Source organism: Scatophagus argus, chromosome 18, assembly GCF_020382885.2.
Source record: "Scatophagus argus isolate fScaArg1 chromosome 18, fScaArg1.pri, whole genome shotgun sequence".
Classification (NCBI taxonomy): Eukaryota; Metazoa; Chordata; class Actinopteri; family Scatophagidae; genus Scatophagus; species Scatophagus argus.
In genome coordinates, this window is record NC_058510.1 from 12592013 (window position 1) to 12619530 (window position 27518).

Genomic DNA, 27518 nt, shown 5'->3' on the forward strand with positions numbered 1-27518 from the left:
TCAAAATGCTTTCCGCAATGACAGAAAAGATTACTTTTTTTAAAAATAGGGGTGCTTTCAAAATACAAAAACTCTGACCTCGCTATCAGGTTTCACAAGCCTGCATCTGGTGAATGCTAATATACAGTGTTGAGATTAAGCTGCTGGCATTAAGTATATGCAGACATTCTTCTAAAACAGATTACATTCATTTTTCAGATGAACCAAACTGTCAGTGATTGATTGTAGCATGAGGCACTCCAATAATGAGATCTGTGTTTGATGCCACTGACCAGTCTTTCCGGTGACTGATACAGTGATTGAGTGATGTCACCTGCACCTTGATGAACATGTCACCATGCCTACTGACAGGCTCTCCCGCCACCTCGTGCTGTCGCCATCCGCAAGTCACTCACCTGATTTACCGCCCTGATCACTCCGCTTGTCCTCATCATTTTTTAAAAGCTCCTGAAGTGTCATTTCCTGTGCCATGCTTGACTTGAATCTGAGGAAATGAAGCCTGAGAGAGGTGAATTATTGCCAACGGTGACTTTTAGACTAATTGAGACCATTACGCTATGCAGCACAGCAAAGAGAGAGTGCCAACTGTGGTGGTGAACACAGACACCCCCCGTAAAAATTGCGCTCTAATTTGTCAGTTAACCTTAAATGTCAAGGTGAAACTGCTGGTGAAATGCAAAGGTTGAATGTAAATTACTGGCATAAAAAACATGCTCCCATGACCCCAATCTGTATAGTTCACGGTCCATGTTTGGATTTGCTTTTTAAATGGGTTATCTTTAATTATCAGTGACCCTCAGGCTGAATTGCTTGATTAGTTCATTCTGTTAACAGTCCACTGTGCAAGGATAGTTCACTAATCAAATGTCGTAGTTCACTTGCAACCACAGTGACCTGCATCATTCTAGTTTACTGTAGGAGGTGCCAGAACACGGGACATTGCATTACTATGATATACAGTGGTGAATATATTGCACAGTCTCTGAAATGGGATCCATGTAGTCTTGTCAATGGATAATACATGCAAGGCTGAAAGAAGATTTCATCCTTCTGAGGGTGAGTGAAAAAGCAGAGAACTGAATGAAGCAGAGAGCAAAATGGAACCCAAATCCCTTGAGAATAATATGGAGATCTGCCTAACATAAGATCCTTGTGGTAATGCAATTTAAGTTAGAAGGAAAAAATGTCAGGGTAATCTCATCAGTCCGTCAGAGAGAGGGATGTCAGACGTAGCCTGTGGCGAGCCTCCAGCAGGGCCGCTTCTATCCTCCACTCTGCACTGCTCTGTCTACCCTCTCTTTCTTGGTTTTTTTTTTTTCATTCTCAGAGCCGTGCCATCACTCCATTGTGCCACCATCCTCTGTCAGTACTTGTAGCCATGCAGCCCTCACACCATAACCCAAATCCTGGGGATAAAAACTGAACAAAATCAGAAACAAAAGGGCATGTAAACAAAAATTAGCATAAGAAAAATAGGCCTGCCGTGTCAAAAACTGACAGATTATGCCTCAGGTACCATATGCAGAGTGTCGTGAGGTCAGTACAGTATAAATACAATATAGTCTGCATAAGAAGGGTGAAATGACATACAAGAAAAACATCCTGTCCATCAGATGCCTGGCCATATGGAGATAGGATGTGTAAATCTCTGGCCCCGGTAAGCCCCAGGGCATAACGGAAAGGGGCAATGACATCCCTAAAGTGAACTGGAGGATGGGCGGGTGGGTGTGAGGTGCCCTCAAACAGTAGGAGGCATGTTTTCCTTTGGAAGCCTTGGGCAGTGCTTGCACTGAGGTCACCAGCCTGTTGGGCAGAGCAACTCAACAGGGACAAAACCACAGCAGGAGTACGACAACATGACGTGGGAATCATTCTTAGTTAAACTAATGGTTGATGGAGGGTGAACAGCCTGCCAGAAGTGCTGTAGACTGTGATATTTTGGAAAATGATAGGCTGTACTGTTTATATTTTATCTGCTTTTTGTTCTGTTTTTATTCTTAAAAAAGTTATTTTGCCAAATTTGGAATCTCTTGCTGTTGTGCAGCTATGCTGACTCTAGGCTTATTGGAAAAAGGTGGCAATCCATAATTGCTGTCAGCGTTCCCAGATGTGATGCCGGAGGACATTGGAGGGTGTGGAAAAGTGGCTGTGCAGCATATCAGAGAGGGAGATAAGCCCAGATTGTGGTGTATTGATTATAGATAGACATCTACTCTCCAACACAAGCTGCTGGTCTGCTCTCAAGCACTGGAGAAGACCTGATAGGTTTGGATGTGCATGTCCTCTGTTGATCAGATCTGTTATTAGAATGTCTGGATGGAGCAGTTATAGTATTCTTGTACACTGAGGCTTGGATTCATTTAAGGTCTACACAGGTAGCTCTTAGTGTGTCGACAAAGTGAACAAATCAGACTGCCAGGCTGTTTACTCACTGCGTGCAGGGACTGCAGAATGTACCTAATAGTACTGTTGGAAAAAATTAAACCTGTTGTCATCCGTCATAGTCTTAAAGGAACACTTCACTCCAAAATCAAAGTTATGTATTATTCTTCTTCCCTATAGTGCTATTTATCCATCTCGGTTGTTTTGGAGATATTGGCTGCAGAGATGTCAGCCCTCTCTGCACTGTATCACCATGCAAATGGAAATGTGTATCTACTCATAGACAATTGTCCAGTAGACTAGGCTAACCAAGTTACCTAATGTTGCAGCTCAGCCAAGCAGGAAACCATTATGTTTACATTCCAGCCTGTCACTAGCATGAACAATCTCATCCATAATTAGATTTATGTTTTCTTCTCCATGGTGATAAGGAAGGAAGATAATGCATAGTGCTGCATGGCATTTAGCACTTCAAGCAAAAATGAAGAGTGAAAGAAAGAAAATAGAAAAATACCACCATACAGCTTCTGAATCTAAGTTTCTCTCTTTTTCCAAACTAAAGCTCACCATTTAAAATGTTTCATTTAACAAGACAAAAACTACACTAAACCTATTGATCCGTCATTTGCTTCTTTCTCCATTCAGAAAGATGATGTGCATATTTATGCACAAGGCACAGTAGTTTAACTTCATTGATTGTTTTAATCTCCTGACATGCAGACAGGATCAGTCAGGATCTAATGTTTATTAATGCTGTGTGTTCTTCTACACATCCAAAAAGTCACACACTCCACATTCTGTGTCACCGACTTTAGACCATGTTTTTCTTGGTCAGTCACTTTCCGTTGCCTCAAGATAGCAATGCACCAACAATGCGCCTTTCCTCACCTCATTTTAAGACCAGTACACCCATGGGTGCACAGATGGGCATGGAAATTCCCTCAGTTTCAAACTAGCAATGACTGTGTGCCACTTTGCCCAGAGAGAGGGATAAGATAAGATAAGGCCCTTAGTGATTTCATAGTAAAGATATATGCACAATAGGTCACAGCATATGAAAGAGAGTGGACTGTTAAAGACTATTAAAAAAATATAAACTAGTCACAGTGGCTGTGTTAGTCACACCACACATTCACTATGCAAATTTGAGATTTGTGAGGACCAGGCTGAGCTAATCTAAACACAGTAAGGTGTTGTTTTTTTTTTAATTCTTTGGTCACCTTGCAGCTTAATAATACTCAATAATGCCCCTTTAAACAGTGAGTTGTTTATCTCTGCATTGCACTGCACCACTAATAAAGGCTGTGTAGCATAAACACAGGGAAAACAGAAACTAGCGAAAAACTCTCCCACTTTCCCCTCCTCTGCTTTCTCTATGGAAACTGTACTGCTAGAGCATACAAGCTTGTGTAGCAACCCACTTGCACACAGAAACAAACAGTCGGGCACAATGCTGCACATTGAAACAAGAACAGAGAGGGCATTTTTCTCTCCATTGGTGAGAAATGGAGAGGACACTGTGGTTTTGTTGTTCTGTTGCCCTGTTTTCTCCTCCTCATTTATTCAAAGCTGTAAGGCAGCAGTCTGGTGCCATCAATCTCAATCGGCCTGCACTTCCTGCGCTGCTCTGATTGGATGTAATGATCTCCGGATGTCACTCCACACACTGATATGTTTCTCTCTGTGACCCATCTGCCTCCCTATTCTGCCATGAGCAGCCGGGTGTTTACCATGGACACGCAGACGGGATCCTCCCACGCTCCATTCACTACCTCAATTCTGTGTAATAATCATCCCTCTTCTCTGTCTCTTTTGTCTGCTGATGGTTTTTATGACATATGGGTTTCAGTATAGCATGTGAAAAAAAATTTACAATGCAGTTCATTTTTTATTCGAGAGTATGTTTGTGAAAAAAGGTTCATCTAGCCTCCTTTTGTGAACTATTAATGAAAGCTGTAATCTGCTGACCTTTACAGAAAAGAACCTAAAAATATGCCACTGCATGTTGTTGCCTGTATTGTGTGTGAACAATAAATTCACTTTGCCACTGCCACGAGAGAGCACAGTGTAGATGAATAATCTTCAGCAATTATTTCACAGTTTCGAAGGTTTTCAGTAACTTTGATGAATAAAAATTCTCTTCCTCTTTCTGTTTCAGTGTATTGGAAGGATGTTAGATGAGCAAACCCAGCTTTCTCATTCATGTTCCCTTTATTCTCAATACTGTGTAGCTGCGTAATTACGGCCTGTTTTCTTTGGCCATGGCTGCAGAGCCCTCAAATTACTCAAATATTTTTCTTTTCCAAGTTGACGGCGCAAAATGCTCAGCCGTCTCAACCAACGCACACCCTGTGTAAGTGGCTTTCGGTGAGGATCAGATAACAGTCATGTTTGTCAGATTAGGAAGGGAGAAATGATGCAGTAAGGAGGCCAAATCTGTGTAAACCCCCCTACACCCACAGACACACGCGCACACAAAAATCACATATTAGCACAGAGAAAACAGCACTGGTGAGACCCAGCATGGAGAATTGCGAGGCATTAGTGAAACGAGAGCATGAGGATCACGATAAGGATGCCACTAAGTCAGATGATACCAATCTGTTTTGTCTGACTTTCTACTTGAGACGGAGGAGTGGACAGTGGGCTGTATCACTGACATGAGAGACCCTCAGCTTAGACACCTGAGGCTGTGATCAGATAGGATGCTTTTATTGCCCAGCATAAACACAGAAAGCAGCTGTAATCATCACTGACAGGAACATGTGGGTCCAAATATATCAGGCATCCCACATTCATTTTCTATTTTCTGTGTTCCTTTCCTTTCCACAAGGAGAGTGCAATGCAAATGTTTTGCAACACTCTAAGTAATAAATGTATGAATAAACAACTCAAACTGGGGAACATACAATAAACATACACATATTTACATACAACCACCATCACCATTCAAAGCTTCCATCTGCCCATGTGTCTAAAAAAAGTTAAAATAAATGTATGGACAAGGTTTGTGCAGTTATCTTAGTCTGCATGATTTAAAATGCTGCAGACATGATCTAACCACTGTAGCAAAGCTGCAATTTGCCTCTTTTCAAAACCTGTGTTGCCATTATTGATGGAGCAACTGCATCTTACACAAGGTCGGTTATAAAAATTGTTCAGTTTATGTAAAAATGGCATTGCTTTTAATAAGCTGATTTTCATTGAGCATTCCAGAAACATTTCTTCTGTGCTCATTTTTATCAACCTGACAGCACTCTTCCCGGCTGACCTTAACAGGTTACGACACCTCAGGAGATCTCCTAAATATTGGCAGAAATAAGTCTCATTTCATTAGGTTAAGGAAGCCGATAAGTACTTTTACCCCTCCAGCCCCAAAATTGGACCAAATATGTGCCACTGTCAGACTTCTTCTTCAGTTAGGTCAGATTTTCCACTTTGGGATACTTCATGAAAACAGATCCTGAAAAGGAGCAAGATGTGTCACATCACTTATACAACATCATAACTTAACATAACTGAGTTGGCATTAAGCAGCATAGGACTTCAAAAAATATAAACACACAAATGAAAGTCAGCGAAAGTTTTCTCTGCTTGCTTTTGCAGAAACGTAAGCATGACCCCCTTTTTAAAACGAGGCTCCATGATGTCCTGAGTGGGAGAAAATAGCACAGAAGGTTTCATCATTTGATTTGCCTAGAGATAAAGATCATTTCATTTCATTTTACATTACTGTAGCTGGTGAGACAATGTTTGAAAAAGTATTTCATGTGAGTGGAGAAAGAGACCATTATCAACATTAGCCACATACTTTAAAGGAAGTCTACTCGTGGTGTTCAGAACATTAATGATGCATGTGAAACAAGGAAAGCATCCTATGTGTTCTTGGCTGTAAGAGTTGCTCAAGGTACAATAGTGAAACAATAACTTGGGATGTTTTCTTTTGTTTGTTTTTGAGCTAGCACAACAGCCCATAGACTCTGTGTGTGCATGTTTGGGAGTGCGGAGCACGGGGGGAGGAGTGTGGGGGGGCTTCCATGATCAAAGTGTTGAGAAGTCTGTGCTCAGCAGGTAGGGAAATGTGTTTTGTGAGCTTGAAGGAAGCGTGGTCCAATTTGTATACAAACCCTGAAAATTTAGAATATCATTCCACCATACGGACATCACTGCAAGGGGATTGTTAAGCAAAGGAGTAGAAAAATAAAAAGAAAGAAAGAAAAGAAAATAAGAAAAATACATGTGTGTGTGTGTGTGTGTGTATACATGGTGCAGTGTGTGTGTGTGTATACACAGACACATATACATACATACACAAGAGAGACATTGACACACAAACCAAAGTAAACAACCCAGAGGCATCTGTCTGAACCCCATTCCTTTTATGGTTTTATTAATATGAACAAACACTGTCCTGTGTGTATGAATAAAAGATATTGTTTCAGGGTGTCTATTCAAAGTCTTTGGTCCCTGGACACTCGTCCCTTGTGATGTCGTGGCTTGACAGTGGACATGGGCAAACACAATGGACAACATAGAGAGAATACATTATGACCAACAAAGGACAGGGGCTGACATGACCGTCGTGTGTCAAGCGGGGCACTGCAAGCCGACATGCAACTACGAGTGTTTCATAATTCATCAGATCTCACCCGAGAAATAAAACAGCAGTCCCTGTCAAGAGCATTTAATCCAGGCACTCCATGAGTGAAGATGTCAACAATCTGTCAGCTCCATATGATGCTCAGCTTGTCACGGCTTCTGCCAAACACCTCCACACTTAAGTGACAGAGAACAAAGGAGGTGGGGAGTGAGGCGGGACAAAAAAACGAAGAAGAACCTGAAGTGAAGTATGCGACGTGACAGAGGTGCGAACATGTCACAAAATGATACGTACATTGTCTTTTTTTAAACTCCCGGTTTTGCAGTTACAGAATCAGATGGCTTGTCACCGTTACCCTTTCATCCAACCCCGTTTCTCCAAATGAAATTCAGGTATCAGGTTTGGTCCCTTTCTCCACTCACATGTGAAATATGAACTGTCTGAAGAGCACTGAACATTCTGTCCACAGAAAGATAGACTAGGCAGTGTTAGATAATTTGCCTCTCTGGTCCTTTTGCTATCCCTTGGCAAGAAGAGATCACAGCCAGGCCTCGGTTGACAAACATTTGCCTGCTGTCTGCAGTTTGCTGACATCGTGTCACATGATTTGCGGGCATTAAAGCTCACATTTTTCACTGTTGTTGCCATTCGCTGCAAAGTTGCCCAGTGCATCTAACAGTGGCTCTGTAATTATTTTGATGAGGTACCAAAATAGTTGTTTGCTTTACTCCCACCTTATTATAGTCTGCTCCACAAACACCCTAATCTCGAATTTATTTCGGCACAGTACAGTACAAATTTATATGTAAAAATGTAATCATGAATCATAGCTGTTGTTGGCAAAGAAAAAAAAATCAAATACAATTAGAGCTGATTTAGCAGGATTTACTCATTTCCTAATTTGGACTGTTGTTGTGGCAACCTTGAGTGAACGTGCTATGGGAGAAAACATGCACTGCTAATGTCAAAGAAAAAGTATAATTGGCAAAACGTACTTAAGGTATCATAGCTAAAAGTACACATATATCTAATCTTTATATCTTTGTAATATAGTGTTTTTGAATTAATATTCCTGCTGCATTAATGTGTATGTCGCATTTTAATGCTGTGTATGTGTGAAGTGGAGCTCAGTTTACCTACATGATATACTTTGATGCTTTAATGTACAGCAATGCATCATAAGTAAAAAGTCAAAGGAACAATATCTGCCTCTGAGATGGAGTGGATTGGAAGTATAAATTTGTGCAAATTGCAGGAAGTCAGACCAAAATTCATTAGAGGGCTTGGCTGAGAATGTCTTCAGACCTGTGGTCATACAGGCCTACAATATATAATCCACCAATTTTACCTTGAACTGAACATGTCAGTATTGCCAAGCATTGACCAGAATTCAGCGGCAGTTTTACTTTCATACAAGACACTTTGGAATGGCCACATAGGAATACAATCAAGGCTATATATTTTATTTATTTTTTTTTTAAGAAATGAGCTCACAGCTCAGTGTATTTCCACACTGCTATATAGCTCTGTGTAACTTATTGGTCACTGAGAACAAGTGTGTCACTTAACAAATGGGCTGCTTTGCTCAATATGCAATTAACCTATATCGCTGGATGGAAGTTATCAGCCCACCAAGGAGAGTTTTGAGTGAATATCTAAAAATGGCAGTATACTGTGCGGAAATCAATCCCCTTTCTTTCCATTGATTCCATTAAAAGCCTTTTTGGAGATTGATTACACTGAAAGCCTCCCTCCGCTTTGGATTACAGTTGCACAGTTCAAATCTCATTTTTTACAGTCCAAAGATATGGGCATTTATTCTATTACACTGCACGGTGCAAACCCTGGACCCTGAACATCAGAGACCACCCTTTCCTAACAATAACACTTTGTACAGATAGTAGAACATCCGTTTGAGTACTGAGTATTACCTTGCTTTCTCTGATAAGCATTATCACTCTTGTCATTCCCTTTCAAGATAACTTTCCCCCCATCAAGATCAAAAATTCATGTTTTGTGATATCTGAAAACAACTTGGCAAAGTGAAGTGACTCAACTTTTTTTTTTTCAACTCCCTGTCATGCTGCTTTTTCCAAACACTGATGATAAGGCTCGCAATTATTTCAATGCAGTGGACGCTATGTGAGCTTGCATTGTTTCATGGTAAAACTGAGTGCAGCATACAGTGGCTCAGCAGTCTAAAAACTCAAAGAAACAAAATAAATTGCATATAGATTACCTTGTGTGCCGTAGCTCTCAATACTGCGGCCTTATCTCTGTAATGGAATATTTATCAGTAAAAGGTACAGCAAAAGTGATGTTGCCCGTGGCAACAGAATGCATAAAACATTTTGTTATTTCCTGGTGTTTGTATATTGACCAGATAAATGATCAAGAATATTAAGGCTTGTATTGGGAACTCCTTACTCAGCACGTTGTGGAAGTAGCCATCTTGAGGGTAAACTCAGGGACAGTGTCCTTTGCTGGCCCCCTGTATTATTCATTTATCTGTCACATATTTCTGCTGAGCATACCACTATCTGCTAGTAGGATGTTTATGAATATATCCACAAAATGATATGAAAGCAATAACACTTCACAAGATCTGGGTTATTTCACTGAAAAATCGATCAGATGTGTCTACTGAAATTGCATTTCTCTCACTCCTGAGTTGTTTAATATTGTATGCATTTCACAAGGGTGCAGAGATATGTGTATAGGGAGAAAGACAGCTGGGTTTTGCATATGGCTGTGTATGACCTTTCCCTGGTCTGCTGCGCTGTTTAGTGCAGTATTTTGGCAGACTTAGGTGTTGTTGCTGAATAGATAAGGGCTCATCCTGAAACCTGTCCCTGTGAGGTCTGGCTCCTCAGTACCGGGCTTGCATTCTGAAAGGTTACTTTAGGATGCCAACTTGAGCCTCCGCATTGCCCACGGCTAACTCCGCTCCCCAAGCTTGCCAACTCCTCCTTGTGCCCCTCCTTGTCTGGCATCTACCAATAGGATGTGGATCAGGAGAATGATGGGGGGACGGGGTAGGAGGTGGGCACAGAGTTCATGAGTCTTGCCTGGAATGACAAGTTGAGCCAGAGGACAGAAAAATCAAAAAGGAGCTTACAGTCACTGGATGTTTGCCCAAACAAATTTATGACTCTAGTATGGCCTTAAAACATCTTTCCCATTTACTGTAAGTGTCAAAACAATGTCCGATGAGTATTCTATGTGTGTTTGTGCTCATTCATGTGCAAATGCAGCTCACAGGGATAGAAAAATGAGAATAATCCTCAGCAGGTTGATTTTTTGTTCACATATTTGTTGTGAAGTTAGGAATCAAGAAGGTAAATTTACTTTCAGTTTGCACTTTGGTTTGACACACGAGATCGCTTTTTAATGGCATTATGTTGAGGGCGACATTGTGACTGAAAAATGACAACTGAAAAAAAATTAAAAGTCTCAACAATGCATACAAGCAGACATATTTTTAAATCCTGTCACACACAATTTTAAGACTAAAACTCTGCATTTAGCCATATAGCACTGGCCAGAGTTTCTCATCATGATGTGCTTATATACACTGCGGCGTGTTGTCTTTGTTACCTACAAGACCAGTCCTTGTGTAACAAAGGCAGTCCTTGTGTTGTCACTTGTTTTGTTGCTGTTCAGTCCTTTAATTGGAATTTCTGCCACACAGCAGACTGAGAACTTGACAGTGCGTCTACATTTTCAGTTTTGCCTGAGTCCATCTTGTCACAACCGTGTCAACACAGTGCTGAGTTCTGTTGGACTCACTGAAGGTGCTCTCTAGTGTTCAAAGGATGCAAAGGGTACAAAAATAAAAAAGCTTTATCATTTCTTTGAAAGAATCTGAAATCTCAATTTTACTTGAGATGCAGTGCATCATGCTAATGGTTTTTGGAATTTTGTTTGTATTGACTGATTTTGTAGCACATGATTATAAGATTCCACAGTATCCAGAAGACAGCAGTGTGTGTAATGTCTTAAACCATAAGGGCAGCTTTCTCAGACTGTGACCATGACCTATGATGACAGGCTCACTATTTTTTTAACTGTGTACTGGGCGATATGTGAATTGAAAGAGTTTCTGGTCCCTTCTGTTCATTCTGGCCATCACAAACTCCCTTCCTGACACAACTCCAATGTCAGTGATGGCAGACAAAATCCACTGTATTCATGTGGTGCAAAAGTACATTATAAAGCTTGGCTGAAGCTAAAATGAGACAGCAGTATGAGTCGGTCAAATTCAGCGAGTATCCTCCAAAATGAACGAACAAATTTAGAGCAAAATTCCGTCTTTGTGCCTCCAGGGACAGTGTTCGCTTGCTTAGCAAGCTTCAGCTGAGCTTTAGAATATCTTTTTTACAAAAAACAAAAAACAAGCACTGTCACACACTTTTTCCCTCGTCACCTCATCACCAACAATGAAATCACTTCAGGAAGGGATCTCTTTACAGCCTGTAGACAGAAAGAACAATTCCAGCTGCCTATAACTTTTTGAATGTATATATTGTGAGTTTAGACTTGGTAAAATTTGAACCTATTTTACTGTTTATCTCGCTCATACTATTCGTCTCTTCTCTAATTTTTCATAGATACTATGACAGTTTCACTGTTGTGAATTCTTTCAGCCAAAATGATTGTGTAGGGAAAATCTGATGTTGTGACAGGTCCAGTTAAAAATGTCTTTCAGATTAGACATGAGGTCAGTGGACACATGGCTTACAGTCTGTGGTGGGTTTCACTCACAAAGGAAAAAGGAACACACAGTCACACATGTGGACATACACATGCATACCTACCCCACAGAGCCATGACTAAGTCTGCTAGATTACCCCATCCCTGCTGGCACTGTGCCGCTACTGGGAACATCGGGCCTTGTCCTGTGTGGTTGGCTGGCCAGTGTGCTGTGTGTCCTGGGGGGCTTAAGTCACAGGGTTTAGCTGTTGATGCCACTGACCACAGCCATCTGAACTCCTTTCCCATTCTCACCCCAGGCAACACACAGTCTGCTGCTTCATTAGGTCACTCCACCACCTCTAGCTAAGGGGGAATTTTAAGGCAGGTCCAGTCTGGATTATCATATGGCTTCTTGGTTATGCCGTCATGAAATATGAATCCAGCACAATGACTACTGCTCCTAACACGCTCAGAAGTGTCACATGCCCAGTTTGACAATGCGAGAATTCTGTGGGCATCGGTGTTGCAAAGATTTCATCACGCTTGAAAATTGAGACTATATGTATTGTGAGTTGCTCGGTTCATGGTAGAGTCCACACTGTTTACCTTAACTCCGTGTCAGTCCACATTATTTTCACCCTCTTAAATGCACAGAAGATGTTGCTAGACACAAATACAAAGGTGGTGGAAAAATCTGTTCTGCTGGAGAAATCGCTATCTTGTGCGTGTAGTACATGAACTTTTTATCCAGGGGGAGAAAAATATTCTTCAACACCATAATTGTCTTGTCTCTCTTTCCACGTACACCCTCAATTAGTGCAGATGAAATCCTTACTTTGTGAAAAAGTGTACTGCAAACCTGCAATAGTGATTTTACCTGACATACAGCAAAAAAATTAGACTTTCAAACTGCAGAGGCACAGCCGGTGTGTCAGGTAAAGAAGCTGTAGGCGAAGGCTTGGTTTTTTATTCCTTAAGGCCCAGAGGTGGCTGAAGTGACAGAGGCCAGATGGTGGAGTCGACATGCCTGGGAGGTGAACACAGACTGACAAGACAGCCAAGAGTCTTCCATGATGAAGTGTGTACACTAGCTTAAATAAAATTCCTCTATACAACATCTATCTCTCTCTCAAATTACGTTGTTTTCTCTTTAGCTGAAATATTAAAAATTGGTCAGATTGGTTTCTTTCACACACTTTCTACATTATTTTTTCTTGCCCACCTGCTAGGGATATGTTTTTTTTTCCTCATTCTGTTTAAATGAGACAGAAAAAAATACATATCATGCTATATAATTTTATTTAGCATTTTTTCAGGTCACTGCACAAATGTAAAAAAAATAGGATTTAATGAAAATTATGAACCTGCACTTAAAAGAATAACACTTCTGCCACATTGTCTCACTCATGTGGCAGTTTATTTCACCCAATTGGCAGCATTCCTCTGCAGAATGCAGAACTGGAACTGGTTCTGATTCACACTGATAAACTTCTTCAATCCCATTTGCCATTTCTGACAGGTGTTGGCCCTATGTATGAAAAACAATATCTCAAACTCATGGCCTAAGCTGTGGGACAACCTTTGGGGTGTTGAATGTCACCATCTGTTGAGGACCTGCTTAGTTGAAGTCATTACAGCACGTGGAGGGACAGCACAGCTCTAGCACTCGCCCATGAGAGCCATGGTTTATTGCACAGAAACTCAGGTGGGCCCTGATCTGATTTCTGAGGCTCAGTTGGTGATCGTTGGGTGCATTTGGGTTGACATTATCAGCTTCTAATTGTTGTGCACACAAGAACTTTCCCTCCTTCAAATGCTGAGATGATTTATTGGCCCAACGAAATATTACATAAAAGGGCAGTATTTTGGTATTATCATGTTATATGCTTTGATATGAGCAACTGCGCAGTCAATGAAACAATGAAAAACAAGCATTATTTCAGACTGAACCTTTTTCCGAGAATTTAAAGTGTGCTTACTAAGCTTAAGCTGCATTTACTCTTTTGGCTCTGCGGAGGAAGATGAACTCCACCTCCTACCAACAACTGTTAGGAAACAAATGTCTTCTACTCTCCAGCCAACACCACATTAGCATTAATTTTGGAGTTTTTCTCGCTATTTGGTAAAATCAACCCTTCATTTAGCTCCATTTGAAAAATATATCTGGCTCTTTAGCTGCTACCTGTTCGACTTTTTTCTCAAACTAGTTTCTAACTTTATCTGCCTTTTGGTGCTTTGCAGGTAGAGTAAAAGACATTGATGACAGCTAACTGTGCTGTAAAACAAAAACAATCAGCTAAAACCATCGGTCAATCAGTAGAGCTGCAAAGCCTGATTAGAAATCTCTGTGCATTCATGGCTTTGAGATCCCTCCCAAATAACAGGTACTGTTGTCATTTATTTTTCATTTTTCAAATATATAGACAAGTAGGCCCTATGTATGCATAAAATGCACAGTTGAGTTCAATGAAGCTTCCTTCAGCAATAAGAACCCAGCTGTGTTCAGTCACCAGCTGTAATTATTTTCTTCTGTTTTGCAAATATGCAGTAAGCGTATACAGTATATTGAACACCCACCCTTTAAAGATGCTTGTGGATAACTCAGGTCCATTGCTTTGAGATAGCACACAATTAGTTCCAGCAGTGTTACATGGTAAACAGAGTTTGATTAAGTTTTCTGGTGTTGATGTACACACTGCAGGACGCTCCATCTTTCATCCCTGCCTCAGGTTCCTGTCGCACATCAGCCAAAAAGGAGAGTGAGGTGTAACGATTCACCATAGCCAAACTTATCTCTGAGCAGATAATTCTGCCGAGAGGAAGGTATTATGTTTCTGAAAACCAACTCACAGCCACAGAATCCTGGTTAATGTGCTTCTCAGGTGGCCATCATATTGCCTGAATGGATTTCAAGCAGTGATGTGGAACGATTCCTTTGAGAAAGGTACCCATTCAAATGAAGATAAAGTCATTAAACTGCAGCAGCTGTCCTTGGATCTTTGCTTTTTTCCTCGATTGCCTGTGATGAATATGAGCGCCACATATGTACCAAAGATAAGATACTCTTGAGAATGATGCTCATTCTCAGTACATTCTTATTGAGAGCTGTTTTCTCTGTCATTGCTTAAGGACTGTCACTTGTCAGTTTTTCACTTACTGCCATTGTCAACTGATATAAATCAGTTTGATTTTTACTGGTGAATCTTTATAGACCTGATGAACATAGGTGTTTTAAAGACATCTCTCACACACATTCACATTCATCCACAGGCACATGTGGACACACTCATTTCTAGAACCACCCTGCATTGCAGAACTTATCCAGCCTCCCATTGAGTGGATGTATTTTCACCCACCCTGCTTTGTTTCAGGGATGGCTGCCTGCTGGCCTGCCATTCTAGCGATTTGTTACCACTAGGCACATTTCCCATCTTCTCTGAAAAACCAACTCCTCTTGCCTGACACCTGGCTGTGTCTGCTACATCTCCCAGTGCAGAATGAGGGTGTTGTTGCTGTCCTATGGCAAATGTTTTACCTAGAATGGCAAGGTCACCAAATGTTCATCCAATCACACCAAGCAAGCGGATGATGTCGAACTCTTTAACGACCACACAAGAAGGTTAGATTTAAGATTGGGGATATGACTGAGTGAATAATGTTGCATGCTCATTAACTATTCATGAGTTGCTTCAATATCCTAGGAAAAATAAAATTACAGGCTGACAACATACTACCTGCTGAATGTGTAATATGTCCAGTGTAAAGGTGAAAGAATACTCACTTCAGTCAGAAACAATTAGTGAAATGAGAATTATGACAATTACTTGCTCATATATATATATATATATATATATAGTGGCAGAATCTTGATGTGAAGTCATATTTGCGCGTTATCTGTTGTAGATGGAAAACGTCACATTTGATGTTTTCTTTTGGATTTGAATATGTGTTACTAGGAAAGGTCTTTGAAGTGCTTGATGTTTACTTTGTAATCCCATGTTGAATGGGCCAAATGTTTGACACAACATTAAAACATAAAACTGATATAATTTGACGGTCCTGGATCTTGTTTCTTGGCACACACAATACTCTACCTTTTTGTCAGCCTGTGAAGCTCATCCAGTTCCCGTTGAAGATGTTGAAGCATGAATATCTATTTTCACCATACTAATTGATATCTTCATTGGAGATGTAAAACTCTACCTCAAAAGGGACTCAAGCGATTAAAAGTCAATGAGTTTATGTTTTTCTGTTTTCTGTTTCTGTTTTTTATTATTATTATTATTATTATTTTTAATGATAAAAGAGAACAAAAGCAATAGGTTGTTTAAAAAGACTTTTCAGAGAGCAGCAGGTTAGTTTACTGCATTGTGTGATTCTTTAACTATGTAAAGTAACCACAAATGCCATGTTTTAATAATCAATTACCATGGCATAAAATACATGTTATGACCCTGTCTACTTAACCCTGGTCTGTCCCTTTAATAATTCATATTGAGGGAAAGCATAATGCACCAGTAGTGTGTTTCCAGCGAGGAAACAGTTTGGGGAAGATCTTTCCATGTTTGAACATGACAATATCTTCATGCACAGTAAATCTTTTGCGTCCAATTCTAACTTAACTTTTCTGCCGTCAGCATGCTGAGCTGTTGCCTGTATGTTGAAGTATAATGAAGAATGGATTGCTTTACTTCCACTCAGTACCAGTACATATCAGTGTGCTCTACACTCTTGTGGTCTGAAAGATGCTAATACCTGGAAACCTAAAAAAATACTCAACACATTACTCAAACTCTCTGGCAGCACACAGGTCCTTTAAAAAGTGGTTTTCCCGGTTTAGTATGGAAGAACTTGACTGGGTTGCACAAAACAATCATTTCACAACCTGTGGGATGAATTGGAATGCCATCTTTGAGCCAGCCCTTATAGCTGACCATCAGTCTTGCACCTCATTAATTCTCTTGTGGTTGAAATTGAAGCCCATCTCTGAAACTATATTCCAAAATATAATAATCCTATACTTAGCACTGTTGCCTCACAGCAAGAGGGTTTGGTGTTCCAGTCCGGGATAGGTTCCTTCTGTGCGAGATTGCATGTTCTTCCTGTGCCTGCATGTGTTTTCCACGGATACTCCGGCTTCCTCCTACAGTTCCAAAAACATGCACATTAGGTCAACTGGCTACTCTACATTGCCCCCAGGTGTGAGTGTGTGAGGATGTGTGATCGTCTCTCTCCGTGTGTCGGCCCTGCAATTGACTGCCAACCAGTCCAGGGTGTACCCTGCCTGTTGTCAGCTGGGACAGGCTCCAGCCCCCCCGTGACCCTGGCATATAAAACGGTATAGATGGATGGATGGTATTTCCATAGCAGGCTGTTACTGCAGAGGATTACTGCAAATACTTTTGGAAAGACATGTTTATATATGAGATTTACCGTATGCATTTTCCTTAATATGTTTATAGTTTTCAAGTGCTGACAGACATTGGCTTTCAGAGTGAATGTATAATTGAATTGACTGGGTTACACTTTATGTTTTACACCCTCAACAAACTTACAGAATTAAAAAAAAAAAATCCAGGATGAAATGGCACCTGAGAAGAATGCAGCAGTGAGTGAAATGAAAGCATTTTTTGTTCAGAATGAGACAGATGGATGACTAAAAATGCAGGTTAGTCACATCTGGAGGAAACAGCATGTCAGGTGTACAGGTGGAATTTGGAGAGGTGCAGATTCTTTAGTGGCAGGCAGTGGCATTGTAGCTGCAGAATGATGAAGGCTGAAGTCATTTGGTTTCCAGTGGAGTTTTATCAGCTTTGATCATTTTCTCATAACAAGTGTCATAAGAAACCTGGCTGGTATAGTATCACAACAGTTTCCCTGAAATGTCTGTTTTTAGTGGTTAAAAACTACAGGAGACCAGCAGAGAATTCTTTCTATTAGTAACAACTGTCATGTTTTGACCCACCCTAACGGCTTACCATGCATGTTTCAGTCAAGTTTGTAAGTGAAAGAGTAAATGTACATCCCACTTCTTCTACTCAGTGAGTAAACTCACTGCGAGCTGCTTTTACATTTTTTGAGTAATTCTTGGTATATGGGACATTGTGTCTTATGAAACATCCATCCATCCATTTTCTATACCGCTTATCCGTCAGGGTCGCGGGGGAGCTGGAGCCTATCCCAGCTGACTACGGGCGAGAGGCGGGGTACACCCTGGACTGGTCGCCAGTCAATCGCAGGGCCAACACACAAAGACAAACAACCACACACTCTCACACTCACACCTAGGGGCAATTTAGAGTAGCCAATTAACCTAATGTGCATGTTTTTGGTATTGTGGGAGGAAGCCGGAGAACCCTGAGAAACCCCACGCAGGCACAGGGAGAACATGCAAACTCCACATAGAAGGGTCCAGACCGGGATTCGAACCTGGGACCCTCTTGCTATGAGGCGACAGTGCTAACCACTGCACCACCGTGCCGCCCTCTTATGAAACATTACCTTTTAATTTTAGTTTTTGGTTGGAAAGGTAATGTTTTTCAGACTAAATGTTGTTTCAACACATAGTCGTGGCAAACTGAAGTCCAGCCACTAAAGAAATTTTAGTCTTAATTGAGCATGTTGATTTAGTTAAATAATAAAAAAGCATCAGGCAGTCATGTGTGAGGAAAACATCTTTTTTTTTTTTTTATCCATTCAGAGTTCAGTAGAAAATCTGTTTGCTTTCATAGCAGACCCTTTATAGCACAATTAAACAAGGCATTGTTTGAGACCTATGTTGTTATGTACCATTGCTCTTAAATTAACTTTGCTGGTACCCAAAGCCTGTTCTGCTTGCTGTAACCTTGTTATATCAACCCAGCACTATAGAAGCGCACTTAAGCATTCAGCCCACTGAAACATTGGATCTAATCTTAAAAACTTGAACTAGAGTGAGTCTTTATTGATTGTGAGCCTGGAGAGCAACAATGGGCGCTTTACCCTCTAATGGGATTGTGTTCTTTGTTTGAACACAAAAGTACACCTCTGACATGACTTTTTTCATTTGCAATCAAACAAACCGTGTCCGCCTGCATCATGGGAAGTTAGCCCTCTAATGTTACAGAAGCCTGAAGCGCTCCTTGATTGTTACCGTGCTGCCAAAATTAAATCTTTTCTAATTTCACCCAGCACTTGCCGAGATTGTTGTCTGTGATTTTTCAGATTGCTTTCTTTGATTGTTTTGTCTCTGAGCGGCTCAGATTGCCTTCAGTAATAATGTGTCACTTTTCATGTATCATTTTATTGAAGCCTGATGAAATGCACTGTGAGAGACAGTAGCTGGATTACATTAAAAAGGCCGTTGGCTGAACCAAGTTCATTATTCAGTTGTTTTTTTCCCCAGCATTATAAGCTTTGTCTTCAGAGGCTTCAGAGATTTGAATGTTTTATGACAAAAAAGGAGACTCTGAGGTTTTCAGGAGGGTTATTACTTCATTGTTTTGCTTTTATCCAGTCCAAATTGTGTGTTGTGTGTGTGTTGAATTGGTAATCAATTGAAAATTGCGTGTCTTTTGGTTAGAGAGGTGTAATCACAGTTGTTCACCCTCTATATCATCTCAGTATACCCGTTTGTCTCTATCAGCATGTCTGGATGTTTTTCTCCTCTCCGTCTTCTTTTTATTTTTTTATTTCAGTTTCAAATTGAGGATGCCCTACACGATCTCTGTTTAAATTGCTTTGAGAAGTAGCACAAATTCTGTTTATGTAGGATGTTGCTATTCAAGTACTTACAGTTGTTTTGTTTGTATTGGGTTGTATGTAGAAGTTATGGAGATTTCATAAAAGAATTGCTTCCAGGTTACCTGAAGCTAAAATATATACTATTTTTTAAATTATGAATGTTATATCCATTTCTATGCTTTGAAATGCTGGAATTGGTGTAAAACTAACAAAAGCTCAAGCATCAGTTGTAAAATAAAGATCTGATTGCGGTCTGATGCCAGTGCATTGAATGGACAGGTTTTAATCATGTTTTTGTCCAGCTAGTGAATATTAAAACAAAATTGTAGCTGTGCTTTGGGTGCTCCCTGCAAAGCGGACATCAATAAAGAACAATGTTACTAAGTAACCAACACTAAATATAACAATTATGCTGACAAAATCTAGAAAAATCGTAATATATAAAAAAATATTAGATTAAAAAAACCTGCAATGCAAATTACGCATGTATATTTGAAGTTATTGAAAAATACTGTCAGGGGCAACTAGGAGCAAATTCTATGGAAATCTGTGAACTTAACTGGGGATATGTTTTTAATGGTCCCAGACTTCTGTTTCTCTGATGTCAGCTGGAAGTGCCTGGTGGAAGGACTTGAATTTCACTTCTACTAAATTTCTTGGATGGGTCGATCTCAATGGCACACTGGAATGTTTTTTTCCCCATTCTTTTATCTACTATTTCAAAAAAAAAAAAAATGCTTTTGATCTGAATCTACAAGGGGGAGCCTGTGAATGTTATCATTATGAGCATAATTTCAACTGGAATATTATTTTTCAAGGAAGCTGCACAATAAGTGAAACTGACAATTTCAAGATGAGATAGGAAACAGATGGGGACAGAGACTAAATGAATATTTCCCAACTTAAGAGGGGACTGTAGTTTGTGAAGATAGTCAAGCTGTCTGCTTTAAATTGTATTTTCTTGGAGCCCTTGTTCTTTTTCAGTGTCTTCATTAGCCATTGGATGGAAAATGGGTTCACTTGTTAGTTTGTTTCATGTGGGCTACTCTGTATCTAGTGATGTAAAAAGCACATAAGCTTTTAATTAAAATTTTCACTCAGTTTGTTTTTCTGCAGAGGTAGATCTTTAGCAAAGAAATGTCTTACAGGAGTATGTGTACATAAACACTATACTACTATACATTATTTTAACACCAATATTACTTTTGGAAATGTTTTATGATGACAGTCTTTCAGAGTCTTTCATTACAGCCACGTTTTAAAAAATTACGACCTGTGGCACTAAAGCAGTTTTCTATCAAAAAGGAAAAAAAAAAATGTTTATTTTATTTGACCTTTATTTGATCACAGTGGTTGCTTGCGATCGAAATCTTGTTTAAGAGTGAGTGCTGGTCAAAATGGCAACATAATTATGTTACGAGAACCACCAGAACCAACATTTGCAGCAAGGGGAAAAAAACATGAAAGGCATCTGTACAAATTAAAGTGCACTGAACATGAACCTAAAACAAAGAACTTTTTATAAAAAGAAAAAAAAGAAGTTTTTTTTTTTTTCCTGTGAATCAAAACCATTTTTATTGAATGATGAAATCCATTCCATTTTCCCCACAATAGATATAGCAAGTGTCCTTGATGCACATTCACAAGCGGAAGTCCTGCATCTGGTTCAGTCTTTGTAGTCGAGTCCAGTCCTGTGTAGCGGCTGTATAACACTAAGGAAGTGATGACTTCAAACAGACAGTGGCTGTACAAGTTAACTTTATGTCTCTACAGAAAGTGCGCTTTAAAGAAACTTCAGTGGCAAAAGAGCACCCTCAAAGTGCCAGAAAGCACAACTATTACCTTGATTTTGTTTCTTTCCTCCCCCTTGTCTATTCTCATCTGGAAAAAGTAACACAAGTCAACTGGTGCAGGGCTTTTTCAGGTTATCATCTCTGTCTAACCTATCATCCAACTGACTTTAGAGTAGCAGTATCCAGTGTGTTTGTGCAGGTGTGAGTATTTGTCTCAGTGTGAGTGGTTGTGGTAGAGCAGGGGTGTATATGAGGAGGAGGAAGATGGAAAATGGAGAAGAATAGATTGCAAATGCACATTTATGCATTTAAGTTAAAGGTTATTATCTTGTTGGACTGACAGTCAGACTAAATTGCCAGTTCGCTTTTATGTCTTTATTCAATCTCACATTATTTTCTTGTTTCTTTTTCTTTTCTTATTTCAGGTTGGGGTTATTTCCCCTCTCACTTATCAGTACTGATTAATTCTATCAATGTCATTTTTCACACAGAAGGTGTAAGTTGCAGTTCAGTGACCTTTGTTTCATTAGACATATTGCAGTATAACAGTTATTTGACTGACATCATCTGCTTAGATTTATGTTGCGTTATGTCTGGCTTACCGAGATGTTCCCACACTTAGTCCTGTATGCAAATCTTTGACCTGTTTGGTTGTTTTTCCAACCGGGTCAACAGCCATCAATGAGCACAACACCAGACCGATTTAAACCCGTGAAAAAATGGGAGATGTGTGCTGAAATTCTGATCTGGAATCAGGCTACTGTCATGTAACAACCTCCCACATTTTTGCATCAGGTCAAGATCACTGCCAAAATGTTTGAATACATTTCCAATAATTCAGAAGATATCAGGATGTCATGATGCATTCATTTGTAAATGATTCATTTATGCCTTGGTTTCATAATTATGGCACAAAGTAAATAAAGGTAATCAAATATTCCGCTTTTCTGCTTGTGATTGAAGTGTACATGTGTTTCCAGGTCGTATACAGCACACTTATGGTATGCGTGTAATCATGGCAGCAATGATTACATGGTTGGTCGTAATGGTGACTGGGGGAAAAGCAACATTGAATATGTGAATGGATCTTTGCCTGCTCATTTTTCAAACAGCTCTCCTCATGTTCACTCTTATTAGGCATGGCTGACAGTGACAGCCAGTCAATGATTGCTAACTGCTTCAGTTAAGTCTGTTGTACTAAATGTTCTAAATTAATATAATATATAGGGTTAAGAGAGCAGCTGTCATTTGGTGAGACAAGGTAAATGGATAATTATTCATTTAGTCTTTACTACATTTGTTTTTGCAGTTTTTCAGGTGAATGATTGCTTCCTGAAACAGGTAATTCCATATTTGTATGGAACCCTGGTGCTGTTTCAGTTCTCTCCGTTCAGTCTCTCGCAGCTGTGAAAATGTTTTCATATGTACGATCAAATCATTTAAGTAGGAAAAAAAAATTCATGGCTGCAGTGTTATAAGGTGATCTATTTCTCTGCTTTCAGTCTGAAATAAAACAAATCTTAACAAACTGCAATTAACTGTTATTATACTTTCTGCATAGCAAGAAAAAACATAATATGTAGTGGCATCCTTAGATTACAAATGTCAATATTTTTAATCTAATATTTATTATGCGATTCCGCAGCCAAAGGAACATAAACACCACATATTCATCAAGTAAAAAGCATGACCAGAGCTCAGATCCAGACTGTTATAATGTCAAATGTTATTTCAGGCAAATGACATTCCTTATATTCTTTTTTTTGTGCGCAATAAGTCAATTAACAAAATTGATGTCAACCCTATTTGGATGCTGTTTGTCTAATTTTTTTTTTTTTTAACAAAGCTGTTTGCATACGAACACAGTCTCCTTACAAACAGGCTGTGTGATCATACAGGGTCTTATTCATTCTGCAGCAGCAGCCTCGAGTCACATATGGCATCGTACAGATGGACAATCTGTTTGGGGCTTCAAAGTTAGAAGGCAAAGTTCATTAACACGCCATGAGCTTTGAGTCTGCAATTAGAAAATAATTTCATCATCCTTCTAATTATATTCAAACATTTCCAAAGCTTCTCTTGTGTGTGCCAATCATGGAAACTTAAAATAAATAACTGCCTCAACGAGATTACATTCACTTCAGAATCATTTTATTTGCTGCACAAAAGAAATGTGCATTGGTTTGTCTTGGTGTGAAAGCACATCAGCAGCCATCAGGAAAACACATCACAGAAATAAACGATGTCCCTCTTGAGAAGATTACATATGAAACTATACAAGCATTCAACACTTAATGCTGCTTAATCTACAAGAGAAGACGACTTAAGTGAAACAAATATAGAGCAGGAGTTCTAAATTTAATAGCAGCAAATTGTCATTCAGTTAAGTTATTCTTAATTATTTAACACAAGCAGACATGTTTACTTCATCTTGTGCATTCTCAGAGGTTCACCACCTGCATCTTAGATGTGGGCTGGAAAAGAAAAAAAAAAAAACTTTAAGAGCGTGGGGACATCTTCCAGTGAGATTCAGAAAATAGCTGGCTCTCCTGGGCAGCATTAGTCTGAAGGTCATCGAAGGGGAAAATGACCCTGGTTCCTCCCTCTCGTCTCTCCTGCTGGCCCTCTCCTCGTCTTTCTCCCCTGTAATTGAGTATGGTGCGTGGTCAGGGAGCCAGTGCTCATTGGTGGGCTGAACATGCTAGTTAGTTACACACGTTTTCACCGTAATTACCAGGCAGACTCTCCCTGTCTCCAGGTCTTTTCAAGGTCGCATCAATTTCACAGCTATCCACACTATCCACCCCCACTCCATCTTTGTGTGCGCCAGCTGCTGTCATTACAGACTGTCAGACCCTCTTCCTCGTTGTGAACTTCCTCCTCCTCCTTTCTTAAAAGCATATCAAAACCAAAATGCCATTTATTAGTTGATCATCCCATCTTTTTCCTGCAACTGTTGTTTGCGAGGAGGAGTGTTGCGATAACCTTCTATTCTGAGTGTGACTCATCTCTGACTGCAAATGTTATTACCGATTTACTGTAATGCAGGTTTACTACTTCTCTAACAGGCATTAAATGCTGCTTGATTGCCTTGGAGGGAGGAGGTCAGTGATTTTGGCAAAGGCACCAAAACATTTGACCGGCCTCTGAGTGTAATGCAAACCAAGCTGAAGCTAGAGTCACTGACATAAGCAGTTCTGTACCTAACGCCTAGGCCAATACATTCTGTTCACGTTTCCCTCTCTTTCACTGCATGTCTTCTTTCAACTGCATTGCTTACACAACCGGATGTCTGCTTCTTCCTTCTCTTTCCCTTTTTCACCCCTCCACAGGCTCCTCTCATTTGCTTGACACCCTTGTCAGACCATGCCCAGCAAGAAGTCAGAGTCAGTACTTACTAGGTTCACAGGCACTGTCAAGACCTCCGGCAGGCCCGTCAGACAAGCCAGGGACAGTGTATACTTCAGTAGGCTTTAAAAGCATGAGCACCACTCAAATCAAGGCACAGCACAGCAGAACATCTGTTTCACCATTTTATTCCATTTGATGCAGCGTGTATTGGCAAACCGCCGATAGAGCCACCTGTTTACCACGATCACGCCATAACCCAATCCCCTCGACCACAGTCTCAATTTTGGAATCTTGCTGCAAATGTCCACTGAGTGCTGCTGAAATGATTGCTCTGCTAAGTGGTTGTGATTTGTTTATGCTGGCTATTAAACTAATAAGTCCTCATATCGTTGTCAAGCCTTGACATTGGAAAACTGAGGAGGGTGATAGCTCTGACGACATGGCACAGTGATGGCATAGATTAGCAACAGTGCTGCTTCACAGATCCTTGTCCTGTGAGAAAGGGAGGAGATGGGGGGGTGGACTGGTGCATTATTGTGTTGCTGTTTGATTGAGTTGCAATGTGTCAGGACTATCAGCCCATGCCATCTGCACGTGTCCCGCATAGTCAGTGCTGAATTGATTGAGATTTATTGTAAAGGATGATTAAAGCACTGGCGGCGTAGTCGATACAAGGAAGAGAAAAGCTGTGAACACACATCAGCTTCCTGTTCTCTGACAGAAAAGGTTGACAGAACCAAACAGCTCCAGCAGCTCAGAGTAGCGAATCATTACTAGTGCTGGTGTACCCAAATAGAAGTAGGTGAGTGTAAGGCAAGAGAAACGCATGGTTTAGCAAGAGATGTGTGCATCCCCCTGGGCGGATCGTGCCCTGGGATTGGCAGCACTCGGCCTAATGCATCTCAAAGCTGTCCTTGAGTGGATACAGTATCCACCACGCCAATACCAGCATGATTAATTGCTCAAGTGGTCTCATCACTTTTAGTCCAGAAAAGGCTCTGAACCCCTAAGGAACAAACAAACCTACTTAACCATTTAGTGCTTTCTCTGCCTCTGGTTACTACTCAATCCACCCACCTGGATACACTCTGACAGTTGTGGTCACAGGGGAAGCATGAATCTTACAACACTGCACTCTTAATCATTCTGCATCTTTGGGCAGCTATATGGAGGTTATCCTGGATTTGGAAGGTTAAAGCATCTAAACGCAGTCCTCTCTGGCTAATAGCCTTAAAGATGTAATAATTTACAGGTAAGGTTTACATTGTTAACTTTATGAAGTTCAACCTCCTTCTCTCATGCACAAGCAGCTCTCAGTCTCTCCCCTGCAAGCAATAACTCTCAATGCATGCTCATGAAGGTAAACTTGACTTTTTCAGAGGTTGTGGTGCTTTGCTCAGGCATGAGTGTGCAGAATGGCAGTGCAGTGGGTAAATCTATCCTGATTCAGAGCCAATGCCTCAGAGGTGAGCCTCCGAGTACAAACTGAAAACCGAGTTCTGTCTGCACCGATAAGGAGGTCAGCGTGGCTGTGTGACACAGACCAAGATTGCCGGACTTCTCACGGTCAGCAACCTTTTCCTCTAATGCAGCCACCTGAGCTGACCCAGATTTCTGAACGTCTCCAATTGGCCCTTAAGGAGTCCATAGCAGATGGCCGTCATACACCAAAGGGTGTAGATAACAGCCATTTATCAAAGCATTAGAGGACTGCCACAGAATAAGGCCACCGGACATGCATCACCCTATCCACAAATTCTCACTGCTGTTTCCAAAATGTTGCTCATAAATAATTCAGTTGCTTTTATGGCCACTGGCGCCTCAGACTATATGGGATATTTTCACGAAATAGACTGTTTATGACCACTGAAGTCACCCCACCTTTGTACTGAATTCCCCCTCCCACACACATAGACCGAATCTGTCTCTTTTTCACTTAGTAGTGGACCAGCCCTTGTGTGGTCTTCTTGAATCGCTTGGTGCTTGACCTTTATTCAACACCCATTACATGGGATTGATGTGTTTCAGAACTAGAATCTTTTTTTAATGGAACTGATAGGTTCTGAAACCGCGATCTCATAATCAGGACTGATGTGTTGTGACCTGATTCATTGATGGCTGTTCCAGAACTAGAACCTTTTAAATGTGTTCTACCCAAAGGTAACAAAATTGACGTCCTAGCATCTCTGAAGCTCACCACATAACACATTCTATCCCATGTTGGATTCATTCACACACCGTTAAAACGTAGTAACTTTCTGAAGTTTCTTCTAGTTGCCTGGGGACGTCAGGGTGGTCCGATTTTAGGAAGAGACTGCACCCAGCCAAAAAAATTGTTTAGTACAAAAAGGATAGGATTAGTGTCTTTTAGTGGTTTGGTTGATTCTAATAAATTGAGCTGACGGCTTACAGATTTAAATCTGTTTATTACCACTACAGAAATGTCTTCTGGGACCATCACATCATACATGCAACTGATGATATGATGATCTGATGTGTTCCAGAGCCATAATGGTGCCAGAACCATTTAAGTGAAAGTGATGCTTTTTTTAGAACTCTGTGTGTTCAAGGTCAGTGGAAGTCTGAGACATGTCAGTGTTAGACTGCAGTGTTTTCTGCTGTAAGTCAGATGTTAACCAGAAATCCCAGTTTTTATTGATTTTTCTTGTACAAGGGAGTCCAGTGGAAAACATTTTTTCTAGTATTGAAGTCATTATGAGTGACTTTTTTTTTAAAATTCAAACATTTAACTACTTAGAAGCTAGGGGACTGATTAGCAGTTTGCCAAGGTCTTGCTGTCCACCTTTGTCACTGATTATAATTTACACTGTGCCTTATCTTGCATCTTTTTTGTACCATGGGTGACACAGTTGGGTCTCAGTGGCCTTTAGACACTTAATTTGAGGTAATCAACAACTTGCCATGAACTCCTCTGATTACTAGTGACTTCATAAGCCACCCAGGAATCCTGCTTA